Consider the following 14,731-nt stretch of genomic DNA (forward strand, 5'->3'; position numbering starts at 1 on the left):
AGCAATAGAATTGACTCTTTATAGATTGAGACTTCTGAAACCATGAGCCCCAAATAAATGTTTCCACCACTAAGTTGTTCTTGTCAGGTGTTTTTGGTTTAGTGATAGGAAAGCTGACTAAAACAAGTACAAAATCACAAATTTTTTTCTCATGCTGGGGATTGAACCCAGGGCCACACAAACGCTAGCTAAATACTCTACCACTGAGCCATATCCCCAGCTTCTCCAGAGTCAAAAAAAAAAAAAAAATCAAAGGCCAATATTTCAGCTGCCTGAGGCTATGATACTGGCTGAGCAAGATAGAGACTTGTCAGAAATTCTAAAAGGAGGTTTGGGGAATGAGACAACTGAAGAGGTTTTGAAAAGATTGACATATTATTGGGCAAATCTGGGAATCTGTGTGTATTGCAGGGCTAAGAACGTAATAAGAAAAAACCAGAGAGGGCTCTAGTTATCCACTCATTCCTAGCTGATGCTAAGTCTCTGCAGAAATAATAAGTAAAAGCAAACTGAACTTTAAATGGGCCCCAACCCCCAAATCACCTCAGAAGCTTTGCTGGCTCAAAGGATTTAAGTACAACCTGTTAATGTTGACCAGATATTGTTTGACTACTAAGGGATGTTTCTTAGGAAGCTCTCTTAGTCTGTTCAGGCTAGTACAATGAAACACCATAGTTGGGGTAATTTATAAATAAATTTATTTCTCACAATTGCAGGGGAGTCTAAGATCAAGGCATTGGGAGATTCAGAATCTGGTGAAGCTTACCCTCTGCTTTAAAAATGGCACCTTTTCACTGTGTTTTTGCATAGTAGAAGAGCAAAAAGACTCCCTACAGCCTCTTTTATAAGGACACCAATCCCATTCATGAGGGTAGAGCCCTCTTGACCTAATCACCTCTCAAAGGCCATCACTTCTCTTAATACCATCACCTTGGATGTTAGCATATCAATTTGGGGGTACACAAACATTAAGATCATAACAGAAGCAAATTTTTAGTGTCAAGTCTTACATTAAGGTCTTTGATCCATTTGGAATTGATTTTTGTACAGAATGGGAGACATGGGTCAAATATCAATCTTCTGCATGTGAATATCCAGTTTTTCCAGCACCATTTGTTAAAGAGGTTTTCTTTTTTCTCCAGTGTATGTTCTTGGCATCTTTGTTAGAATCAGTTGGTTGTCAATGCATGAATTTATTTCTGGGTTCTCTATTCTGTTCCATTGGTCTGTGTGTCTGTTTTTATTCTGATACCATGATGATTTTGTTATTATGGCTCTCTAATATGTTTTAAAATCAGGTTTCATGATGTTTCCAGCTTTGCTCCTTTTGCACAATATTGTTTTGGCTATTTGAGGTATTTTATGCTTCCACATGAACTTTAGGATTTCTTTTTTTTTTTCTAGCTCTGAATGTCATTGATATTTTGGAAAGGATTGCATTTCATTTGTGATCACTTTGGGTAGTATGGACATTTAAGCATTATTAATTCTTCTGGTCTATCTTGAGGCAGCCAGCACCTTGCCAGGGTAATTTTTCCTGCTCAGGACGGGATAAGCTACCTGAGAAAAATATAGTCTGAAGTAATTAGTGAAGAAATAAGAGACAAAGTCAGAAAAATAGTTTTAAGGGAGCACCTGATAGGTTCTTCCAGTCCTGGTAGGAGCTGGAACAAAACACTTAACAAATGGCTCTGATTCTTTATTTAAGGAAGAGCAGCAAAGGTAGGGATAAGGTTTCAGCGGGAGGAGTCTTGCTTCTCAGTGTGGCAGGGGACCTGCTGCAAACAGGTTGATTGGCATCTTGACAAGCCACACCCATTTCTGAGAGGCTGTGTGTCTAGGTGACTGCAGCAGGTCACCTCATCTCCAGTGCTGTGTGGAACCTGGCAGAGCTGAAGAAGAACTCACATGGATCTGGACAGTCTCACCAGCAGGAGTGTTGCTAGAAGTTCCCAGGTATCAGATTTTCCTATTTAATGGCTGTGATACCAGTTTGGTCCATGCACAGTTCACAGATGGCTCTTGATACTGGTCTATGAACATGGGAAGCCTTTTCCCTGTTCATGTATCTTCTTTAATTTCTTCTTCATTTTTTTTGTAATTTTCATTTATAGAGGTCTTTCACCTCTTCAATTAGGATTATTCCATGTGGCCATTGTGAATGGGATTGCTTTCATTACTTCCTCAAAATTTCATTATTGGTTTATAGAAAAGCTACTAATTTTTATATGTTGATTTTGTATACTGCTGTATTACTGAATTTGTTTATTCATTCTAATAGTCTTTTGGTAGTCTTTGGGTTATTCTTTCTTTTTTTTTCCCCTGTAGTACCCGGGGTTGCTCTACCACTGAGCTTTATCCCTTGCTTTTTTTTTTTAAGTTTTTTTTGTAGTTGTAGATGAACAGAATGCCTTTTAAAAAATTTATTATGTGGTGCTAAAGGTCGAACCCAGTGCCTCACATGTGCTAGGCTAGCACTCTGCCATTAAGCCACAACCCTAGCCCCCACTCCCAGACCTTTTAAAATTTTGTTTTGAGGCACAATATTGCTAAGTTGCTCAAAATGTCCTCAAACTTGCAATCCTCCTCCTGCAGCCTCCTGAGTAACTGGGATTATAGGCATGCACCAGTATGCCTGGCTTTTCTTTAGTTTTTTCTATGTGCAGAATGAGATAATCTGCAAACAGTGATATGCCCTTTATTTATTTTTCTTGCCTAATTTCTCTGGCTCAAATTTCTAGCACTATATTGAAAAAAAGTATTGAGAGTGGACAACTTTGTCTTGGTTCTGATCTAAGAGGAAATTATTTCAGTTTTTCCTCATTCAATATTACATGGGCTTTGGGTTTGTCATATAGTCTTTATTATGTTGAGGTGAGATTCTTCTATAAATAATTTGTTTAGAACTTTTTCTATGAAGTGATATTAAATTTGATCAAAGGATTTTTCTGCATCTATTCAGATGATCATATGATTTTTATACTTCTTTGTGTTTATGTAATGTATTATGTTTATTGATTTGCAAATATTGAATCATTCTTGCATCCTTGGACAAGACCAACTTGATCATGGTGGATGATATTTTGGATATACTGTTGAAATTGATTTCCTAATGTTTTTGCTGGAATGTGGAAGCTAACCCATAATAAGTGGGAAAGGGAAAAATAGAAGTTCAGTAGATTTAGACAAAAGGGAATGAAGGGAAGGGAGGAAAGATAGGAGTAGGAAAGACAATGGAATTAATCTGACATAATCTTCCTAAATGAATACACCATAGTGAATCTCACATTGTGTACATCGACAAGACAGGGGTCCTAATTAGAATAAGGTATACTCCATGCTTGTATAATTATATCAAAAAGGATTCTACTGTCATATATAATTAAAAGGAACCAATAAAAAATTAATTGATTTCCTAGTATTTTATTAAGGATTTTTGCATCTACATTCATTGGGGATATTGTTTTATAGTTTTCTTTGTTGTGTCCTTGTTGGTAATAGGGTAACAGGCTGGCCTCATCGAGTAAGTTTGGAAAGGTTGACTCTTATTCAATTCTATAAAATGGTTTTAGAATCACTGGTGTTAATTCTTCTTTCAAAGTCTTTTCAAAAATTAAAAAAATTTATTATATGGTGCTAAAGGTCTGGCAAAATTTCAAAGTCTGGTAAAATTCAGCAGTGAAATCTTCTAGCCCTGACATTTTTCTTGTTAGAAGACTTTTTTATTACTAAGTCAATCTCATTACTTGTCATTTATGCTTTTAATATCCTCTTAGTTCAATTTTGGTCAGTTCTATGTGTTCAGAAATTTGCCCCTTTCTTCTAGATATTCCAATTTTGTTAGAATGTAGTTTTTCAAAATAATCCTTAATGATCCTTTGAATTTCTAGTATCAGTTGTATGTTTCCTTTTTTCATCTCTTATGTATATGGGGGTCTCTCTCTCTCTCTCTCTCTCTCTCTCTCTCTCTCTCTCTCTCTCTCTGTCTCTCTCTCATTAGACTGACAAATGTTTGGTCAATTTTGTTTATCTTTTTAAAGAACCTATTCTTTGTTTCATTGATCCTCTGTATTGTTTTTGTAGACTCTAATTTTTACTGATTTCATACTATTTATTTTGAATATAATTTGCTCTGCTTTTTAAGACTTTGATTGCATCATAGGTTGTTTATTTTAAACATATTTTCTTCTTTCTTCTCTTTCTCCTCTGCCTTATTTTTTCTTCTCCTTCTCCTTCTTTTTTCTTCTTCTTTTCACTTCCTCCTCCTCTTCTTCTTCCTCATTCTTTTTGCAATACTGCAGATCAAACCCAGGACTTTGCACAAACTGGGCATGTGCTCTACCACTGAACTACATGTCTAGTCCTCATTTATTCTTTTCTTAATCATCTTTGTGGCTTTATCATTTATTGTATTGATAATGTTTGATTCTTTTCTATTTCTCATTTATATATTTATTCTTTCAATGGGATTACTGGCATTCATATTTTCACATGCTATAATGTGAAAATTACCACAAAAATTTCTACTTCTGGGTATATAGACTTCGTTAAGGCATATTCTGTAAGGCTGGTTTGGTGGCCATGAATTCCCTTATCTTTTGCTTATCATAGAAGGTCTCTATTTATATTTTGATTATGAAGGATAGACTTGCTGGGTACAATATCTTCATTGACAGTTATTTTGTTTCAGGAATTAATATACATCATTCAATGCCTCCCTGCCCCATATTGTTTCTGCTAAGAAATCTGATTTTATTCTAATGGGATTGCCCTTAAATATGACTTGATGCTTTTGCATTGTATGTTTTAATTTTTTTCTTTATTCTTTGTTTTTGACATTTTGACTATAATATGCCATGTTGAGGATCTTTTCTGTTTATGTTTTTTTGGGAGTTTATAGGCCTCTTGTACCTATGTGTCCATGTTTCTCCCAAGCTTATGGAACTTTTCTGCTGTTATTTCATTGGATAGGTTTTCTGTGCCCTTAACCTTTACTTCTTCCCCTTTGGGTATGATGATGATGATGATGTTTATGTTGTTATGGTGCTCTAAAGTCTAGTATGCTCTTTTAATCTCTCTGTCTTTATTTCTTAGTGTGATATTTTTGCTTTGCTTTTGTTTGTTTTAGAAACAGGTTCTTGCTGTTTTGTACATATTTGTCTCAATCTTATGAGCTAAAGTGACCCTCCCACCTCAGCCTCCCTAGTGCTGGGACTACAAGTGCATGCCCCCATGTCCAACTTCTGAATGTAATATTTTGAAATACTTGTCTTCAAGCTCTGATATTCTTTCTTCCATTTGATCTCGTCTATTGTTTAGGTTTTCAACTGAATTTTTTATCTGACTCTTTAATGCCGCAGTCTGGCTGGGCACAATTCAGGAGCCACTTATCAAGCAGAAACGAACTTTATTTTTAGAACACACATGCCACACCACACGAGCTCTTCAGGAATTCCCTCAGAGCCCAACTGCCACCACCGGCTTCCCACAAGCCTCTCAACACCCCCCTCTCCTCCTGCTCTTGAGGCCGATTGGCTGGGTCGCGTGGGTGAAGCCAAAAAAGTCCCCCAATGAGCAGCTCCGTGGTCTGAAAGGGCGGGGAAACAGCCCAATGAGCATCACTGCAGAGGAGCCAATCAGCTGGCAGCTAGAAGTTTGCTGGAAGCTGGAAGGTTGCTGGGGCCCCTTTGGCTGTGGCTCTCAACACTTTGAGCTTTTCATTCCCATGATTTGTGATTGGTTATTTTTTCAAAATCTCTATCTTTCCACTGAATTTCTCATTCATATACTGTACTATCTACCTAATTTCATCTCTTTAATTTTATTCTCTCAGATCTCACTGAACTTTTAAAAATAATTGTTTTTATTTCTTTGTCAAGCATTTATTCTATTTAATTATCTTTAAAATATGTTCCTATGGGCTGGGATTGTGGCTCAGTGGTAGAGCGCTCACCTAGTGTGGGCAGGACCCAGGTTCGATTCTCAGCACCACCTTATTTTGTCATATTTTTTGTATTCCTATGTTAAAATTTGCACATCAGGTGAAATAGTTTCTTTACTACATTTACAGGATGCCATATTTTAATAAGTAAGTGACTTTCTCCTAAAGATGTGTCTTGGGGTATTGGTTTGTTATGCAATGTTGAGTTTATTTCCTGCTGAGTAATTTTCTTGTTCCTTCTTTGGCTTTGATTAGTGAGTTTGGTACAATATATACAGTATTGGAGTCAGACAGACTCAGTGTTTCTGTGATCACACAAGAGTGGGAGCATTTTAGCATTTCAGGAAAGTGTGTATGAGGTGCTCCCTGTGTGGTTTCCCCTACAATGGGAGCAGTGGCCCCTATCAGTTGATGGCACTGTTGATGTTGGCTCTGTTACTCAAATGGGTTTCTGGTATTGGTTGCTCCAGTATTGATGAGAGACCTGAAGTTGTCCTGTGATTCACAGGTAGTGGAATCTCCTCTGTGATACTCACACCCAGTCTTATCAGCAATGTTTGATTGGACAAGGTGGAGGAGTGACAGATGCAGTGCACCTTCATAGGTGTGGTGGAATCAAAAGCTGTGTTATTCCTTTCTGTTGCTACTGTGGACATGCCCACCCAGAAGTGGGACCTAAGACCTCTGTAGCTTTGCATTCCCCGGGTACAGAGCAATGGCCAGGGGCTTTTCTATCCCTGATTCTTTTAGTTGTGGTGGTGCCAGGGACTGAGTGGGAGTGGGTTACAGCTTGAGCTGGGAAAAATTCCTCTCAGCTAAGATGCTCACAGAAAAGAGGCAGAATGCAGCTGGTGCCAGGCAGCTTCTTCCTAGTTTCTTAGGCTGTGTACCATGGGGGCGGGGCTACAGCCAGAGATGCTGCTGCATTGCTTAAAACTGACCCAGCACATCTCTGTGGGTGAGGAGTAGAGGACTCCGACTTTTTCTCAGCCTTGTTGGCCATAGGCACCTGAGCACAATACTGGGAGAGGGGTGGCTGGAACTGCATGGGCAACAACTCTCAGTCCTTGCAACCAAGCAAAACCACATGTGACTGGTCTCAGAGGGCAGGCTCTCTTATGCTCTGGTACTTATGGATCATACCCTCTACTCCCCTCTTTTACAACACCTGCTCCCCACTGTGTAGCACTCTGTATGTTTGTGTCAGAATTACTGCCCCAAAGTCTGACTTGTGTGTCAGCCATCTGCTGAGCCAGTGCAGTGGAATGCCTCTGGGCTCCCAGAGGTGGGAATATGCAGGGGTTTCCGATCCCCTAGAACCATTCAAACTCCAATGATATGTTCCTTCTCATGATGGTTCCTGGCTACAGCACTCTGAAGGTTCAGTGGAAAACAAAGTTAATTCTTTTTCCAAAGCCAGACTACTATGCAGATTTCAGGGTTTTTATCTATTTAGGCTGTAAGCCCATAAGGGCCATGAGATTTCCAATAGCTGGGATTGCCTGCATCTGTGCTGACAGAGTTTGCTGGGGCACTCTTTTGCCTTTATCCCTGCAAAGGGGAGACTCCTCCTCCCTTGGATGTGGAGTCAGGGTGGCAGATGATAGAATATTTTATTTCTCTGGTTATGCTGCTGTTCCAGATCTTTGGATTTTTACAAGGTTTCAATTTATCTACTGTTGAATTCCAGCGTTCTCTCTTGGTCACTCACCTCAATATGTAGCTATGCACCCACAGCTTTGGTTCTTCTTTGTAGAGGACTAAGTGAGTGTCAGGTATCTCTTTGTGGCCACTTTCTCTGTCCCTAGTCAATTCAGTTTTTTCTTTTCCATGTTTTTTTTTAATTAGTGCATTACTCAGTCAATTTGGACAAGTCTGTCAAGACTGACGAGGAAAGCATCATCTTTTCAAAAAAATGTTGGGATTGTATAGATGTATTCAAATTGGTTAACTTAGAATTTTACCTCACACCATTCACAAAAAAATCACTTGAAGTATATTGAACAACTAAATGTAAGATCTAAAACAACAAGAATTTTGGATGAAAATATAGGAGAAACTCTTTGAGGCCTTTGGTTATGCAAATATTCTTTAGATATAATATTAAAAGTATGATATACAAAATAAAAAATTGAACTTCATCAAAATTCAAAACTTTTGTGCTTTGGCGACAGCATTAAGAAAACAAAGACAATTGTCATGCTGGAAGAAAATATTTGCATATAATATGCTCAATAAAGAAGTTGTATCTAGGATACAAAAATATTCTTACAATTCAATAATAATACAACTAACCCAATTAAAAATGGGCAAAAGATTAGAATAGACATTTCTTCAAAGGAGACAAAGGAATGGCTAATAACCGCACAAAAAGATTCTCAATGTCATTAAGAGATACCATCTTATAATTACCATGAATTACAATAAAACACATGATAACAAATGTTGATTAGAATGTAGAGAAACTGAAATACTTAATCATTGCTTGGGGAATGTAAAATGTCACAGCCACTTTGGAAAATAATTTAGCAGTTCCTCAAGATATTAAACACAGAGATACCATGACATGGCAATTCTACTCTAAGTATCTACAAGACAACTGAAAACATATGTCCACACAAAAACTTACACATGAATGTTCACAACAGAATTATACACAATGGTCAAAAAGTGGAAATAAGCAGGGTGGTGGTGTACTCCTGTAATCCCAGCTACTTGGGAGGCTGAGGCAGGAGGATCACAAGTTTGAGGCCAGCCTGGGCAACTTAGTGACACCCTGTTTCAAAACAATAAAATAAAATAAAATTTCAAAAGGCAGGGAATGCATCTTGGTAGTAAAGCATCCCTGGGTTCAATTCCCAGTACTTAAAAAAGTGAAAATAACCTAATTGTTTTAATTGGTGAATTGATAAACAAAATGTCCTATATTTTACAGTAGAATATTTCTCAACCATAAAAAGGAGTGAAGTTCTGATACATGCTATAACGTGGATGAACCTCAAAAACATTATGCTAAGTGAAGGAAGCCAGACACAAAAGACCACATATTGTATGATTCCATTTAAATGAAATATCTAAGAAAAGCAAATCTACAGAGACAGAAAGTACATTCATGGTTGTCTTAGGATGGAGCTGTAAATAGAGATCAACGGAAATAAGAATAAAGCACCTTACTGATACAATGAAAATGTTCTATAATTGGAGTATGGCAATGGTTGAATAATTTGGTAATTTTACTAGAAATGATTAAGTTTTACACTTAAATGGGTGAATTTTCTGGTATGCAAGTTATATCTCAATGTAGTTTTTAAGAATCTGTCATTCAGACCTCCATTTGAATAATTCATAGCTGTTAGGTTAAAAGCAGCTGATTTCCCTCAATTTTAATTTTAGTCACAAAGGTCCATGTGGTAATGCCTTGGTCTCCAGGGGCCCTGTATTAGGAAGTGGTAGAAACATTAAGAGGCGAGGCATAGTAAGAGGTCTTCAGGTCATTTGAGGCGTGACCTTGATGGGAAAAGTGGTACCCTTCTCCTTTCTCTTTCATTTCCCAGCAATGAGGTGAGTGGTTTTGCTTTTCCACATGCTCTGGCCATGATGTACCACTACAGGCCCAAACAACGGGGCCGACTCATCATGAATTGGGACCTCTGAAACTATGAGCCAAAATAAACCTTTCCTCTTTCTAAGTTGATTATTTCAGGTATTTGTTAAAATAACAGAAATCTGACTAGCATGCTGCTTAACATGAGCTTTATTTAGTGATAATATAAGCTTTCTTTGTTTAATTTTAAGCTTAAAATAGGAAGAAAGTGTGATTGTTTTTCAAGAACCTAAGGCAAATTCAATCCCCAATCCTTACTTTCCTGAGGGCATTCAGTGATTGAGTTTTTGAGTAAATCTCTCATAAAATGGAAAGTGATGGGTTTGTTGCCTATCTAGACCTTGCAGAAATTATAGGAAAATAGAGGCATATTTTAATTATTTTAACCTTTGGGATCATTTGACATATTAATTTAGACTGAACATTACTGAACACTAATGTTTCTGTATTTTATGGTTAGAAGCAATGCCTAAAGTGATAGGAGAGTTTGAACTATTCAGAGGATGAAAATTAGGCCCATTGAGATTAATTTGAAACTATAGCCAAGTGAAGTCTGTTTGCATTTTTATGTGAGGACTGTTTTCACAAATGGCTTTGTATAACTTGAAATTGGTATAATTCTGACAAAAGACAAAAGGTATTTCTATTTAATGATGAAAGTGATTCCAAAATGTGGTAATAGCATAACATAGCTTATCTTTTCTATACCTGTCCATTTTGAAATTCATTATGCTCTTTATTTGAGGAATTTTTAAAGTTGCATATAGTTAAACTCACAATATTTTGTATTGCACTACCTCCAATTTGCATAGTTAAAGTTCCCATAAAATATGAACAGATTGGAATATATGAGGCATTGCTCTGTATCTCTCTACTCCTCTCCAGCACATTGGCTGTCTTTAGTTCTTGAGTACAACATGCTTCTTCTTGCCAAAGGACTTTTCCACGTGTTCCTACTTCCACCTCCAACTTCCTCCTCACCTAGGTAAATCATACCCATTCTTAGGGTGCCAGGTCAGATTTCTTAGTCAGTGGTTCTCATAGAAGTATGTACCTTTCCTTCAGTGTTCCTATTTTATTTTTTAGTATTATTATTATTTTTTTTTTTTGAGAAGGAATCATACTATGTTGCAAGGCCAGCCTTGAACTCCTGGTCTTAAGTTATCCTCCTGCCTCAGCCTCCAAAGAAGCTGAGACTACACGTGCATGCCACCACACCCAGGCAGGGTTCCTATTTTAGTTTTAAAATTTTCAATCATAATCACAGTGGTTTTATGATTAATATAAATTTTATGAGAAATTATCAAAGTGTCATTTTGTTCGCCAAGGCATCTTTAGTACTAGCAAGGTTGCTGGCACATAGTAGATACTCAACAAAAATTTGTTGAATTAATTAATTGAATAATGATCAAATATCCATAGCTACTTCGGTAAATTCTAAGTTAGTCACAGCTGCCAAGATAACAGATCAAATCATGGATTGTATTTATTTATTGGTACTGGGAGTTGAACCCAGGAGTGTGTTATCACTGAGCTACATCTCCAGCCCTTTAAATTTTTAAAAAAAATTTTTTGAGATGGGTTCTTGCAAAGTTTCAGAGGCTGGCCTCAAACTTGTGATCCTCCTGCCTTGGCCTCCTGAGTTACAAGCATGTGCCACCATACCCAGTTGAATCATGGGTTTTAAACTGAAGGGAAGGGCTCTCCATTATAATAGCTAATATTTATTGAGCATTTTATATGTGTAACAATCACTGTTTAAATGCTTTATTTGCATTATCTCATTTAACTCTCCCCCAAATCCTGTGAGATAGGCACAGTAATTATTTCCACTTTAGAGGTGGGGAGATTGAGGTAGGTCTTAATGTTAGCAAGAATAAATGCTTGAATTCAATTCCTGGTGGTCTTTTCACACTCTTTTATTAAATTTAAAATTTATTTTTTGTTCTAATTAGTTATACATGCATGTTCTTAATGATAAATCATCTAGCCCACCATCCTCATTTTCCAGATGGGGAAACTGAGGCCCAGAAGGGAAATGATTTTTCTAACATTTTAAGCCAATTTGGTGGCAAAGCCAGGAGTAGAGCCTAGGTATCTTGAATAATAATAATAATATCTACAAATTATTATTATATAATTTATATAATTTATGTTCTGATTTTATCTTTAAAATGACATCTTTCTGCAAACTAAGATCAAAGATTCTTCAAGCCAGAAGTTTACTAAAATTTTTCTTGGACATCTAATAAAAAGAAGAATATTTAAAGTAAGAAGATGGAATGATCTCTAAGGAATCAAAATAAGAACTATTAGGAAAATATTTGCACACATCTATTAAGCAATAGCAAATGCTATAACCTGACTGTCCACTTGGTGCCAGGACTTCACAAATGTGATCATCAATCTTTATGACCAAACTATGGGAGTGATAGTGTAATTATATTAGTTTTTTAGGGGATGAAGACACTGGATACACAAATATAAAATAAATTTGTCCCAAATCACACAGCTACTATGTGATGGATATAAGCTCACTCTGAATTCTGATTCCAAAGTAGGGGGAAGGGTAGAAGGCAAGACATTGACTATTGGGAATTGCATTTTGTGACATTGGTTCCTCTATAGCAATGGATAGATGTTTTGTCTTCTTAGGTGACTGTAGCCAGCAAATCAATTACTTTACGTGTGATTATTCACCTTAAATTGAGCACTGGGTGTTTTTCTATTTGAACTATTAAATTATACCTGTCTATTTCATCTGTGGGCTCCTAGAGAGAAAAGCATGTGCTTTATATTTAAATTCTTTGTTTTCCTAAGTATTTAGCACAACACATGACACAGAACCAATCATTTATGTGTCCTAAAAAGTTTGATAACCATATCTCCAATTACTTTTAAATAGAAAACTTTATTAAAACAGTCCATAATCACCCCTCCTCCAAATTAGGTCCATGAAAAGCTGAAATCCAAGCAGATCAAATGTCTTTAGACAAAGAACCTGCCATCTAGGTAGGCATAGTAGTGTATACCTAGAATCCCAGCTACTTAGGAGGCTAAGGTAGGAGGATCTCAAGTTCAAAGCCAGCCTCAGCAACTTAGTGAGATCCTGTCTCAAAATAAGGGCTGTGGATGTGGCTCAGTGGTTAAATGCCTTTGGGTTTAATCTCCAGTGGGCCCCTCCACAATGCAGCAGCAACAACAGTAGCAACAAAAACCATGCCATCTTCCCCTTAAAAGCTTCTGCTACCATCTCAGCTTTGACCAAGGGAGAAAGGGAATTGAAACCACAAGGAAAGGAATGGGACCACTCACCCATCCCTACCCTACCCTTAGTTTAGTTCAAGAAGAATCTAAGGTCATGTTCACTAGAATACCGCTTGGAATCCTACACACTGTGAAGAATATGAGTTTGGGACCTCTACCACACAAAAGATTCCGAGAAATTGGGAGAAATAAAGCTTCAAAATCTTGGGAGGTTCTGATCATGAGAGCTTGAACTGCTCTGCCCCTCATTCTCTATCATCCTCCACCTTTCTATAGTGAAATTTAAAACCTATTAACTCTTTAAAGTAATACATTGGGAGTTTGGTTTCAGTCTCAGGCACATGGTGAAGAGAAAAAATGACAAGTTTGGTTTTGTTGTTATTTGCAGTAGTGTGGATTGAACCCAGGACCTTGTACACCCTAGGCAAGTGCTCTGCCACTGAGCTACATCCCCAGCCCTAGAGTGCATTTTAAATGAAGGACTTCTGAGTGACTGTGTTGAAATGATCTTCTGTGGATTGACAATGTATAGTTTTGTTTTTAATTGCTCTTATTTTGCAAAATTCAAAGTTGATGACTCTATATAATCTGGAAATCATTGAATTAGAATAAATGTTACAGTACTCCAGGTGAAAGGTCATGAAAACTTAAATTAAAGTGGTGCCAATGGAGATATAAATGCAGAACTGAGTGGCCAGTTGGATGCGAGTATGGAAGAGGAAGGAGTTGCTGGCTTGGGTCGCTTGGGTGACTAATTGGATGGCAACAATATTCACTGAGCTAGAGCATACTCAGAGGGTAAAGGGATTATGGAATTATATTGAATAAATAAGCATGAAGATATTGCAGAATGTTCAACTGGACATAGCCAGCCTCTAACTAGAAATATAGATCGGGAACTTGGAGAGATCTGTGGACAATTGCAGTGGTAGTTGAAGTGGTGGAAGTGGAAGAGGTGTTGAAGTGAGACGAGGACCACTCCTTTACACACATTTTTTCAGCTTCTTTGAGCAATGGAATTTAAAACCACGGAAGTGGTTGTTGGCTTATGTGTGTCACAACACCCCTGCTGTGGTTAGTCAGGGCTACAGGCTCTGGTTGGCAACTCAAATGATCTGGGCACTGGAAAGTAAAGTACAACTTTTCTGACATAGTAAATATCAAAATACTGAAATATTTGACAGTGGGATAGAGTTTGGAGAAGTCTTGATTGATTAAAGGTAATAGGAATCATGACTGAATGGTAAGCAAAATAATGTAGGAACTGTAGGGAATTATGGAAAATCTGACATTTTTTATACCAGGCAAATCAGCATTTATTACTTGTAATCAACAGCTTTTACAGTTTGAGAGGACTGCGTCTCTGTAGAATCCATCTGGAACACCAAAGAAGGACACCGTCTGTTTTAAGTCTTAGAAAATGGGACACACTAGAAAATGATTCTCCAATTTGAGGGGGAAAAGAATCCCCTACACAAAACTCTAGCCCAGTGCTTCTCAAACTTTAACATGCACTCAAATCACTTAGGGATCTTGTTAAAGTTCAGATTCTAATTCAGCAGATTTGGCCTAAGATCTGGAATTTGGCCTTCCTCACAACTTCCCAGATGATGGTAATACTGTTGGTCCTTTTCAAAGTGCTGAGTGTGTTTAAAACCTTCTATGCAATTTGACAATGAACAGTGCACTTGTCTCAAAAAAGGTATTAATAATTCGCAATTATTTTCTCTTTCCCTATGCTATGTTTGTTTTGAAATGTAATTTTACATGTTGAATTGAATGCATTTGAGCTTTTATTTTGCATATCTCTCATTTCACCCTTCAGAAATTCATTTTTATTGTGTTTTATAATATTATTGATCTGTGATGGATTGCAAGAAAAATTGGTCCCTTACCAGAGATAGTTTGAGAAACACTGC

The 14,731-nt window shown here is 37.2% G+C and overlaps 1 long non-coding RNA gene across 1 annotated transcript in view; it reads left to right on the forward strand.

The window, feature by feature from the left end:
* LOC144371726 (uncharacterized) overlaps positions 1–14,731 on the forward strand; it is a 78,199-nt gene that overhangs the window by 29,918 nt on the left and 33,550 nt on the right. The gene's annotated exons all lie outside the window — the stretch shown is intronic.

This window comes from Ictidomys tridecemlineatus, chromosome X (genome assembly GCF_052094955.1).
Source record: "Ictidomys tridecemlineatus isolate mIctTri1 chromosome X, mIctTri1.hap1, whole genome shotgun sequence".
In the NCBI taxonomy this organism is placed as follows: domain Eukaryota; kingdom Metazoa; phylum Chordata; class Mammalia; order Rodentia; family Sciuridae; genus Ictidomys; species Ictidomys tridecemlineatus.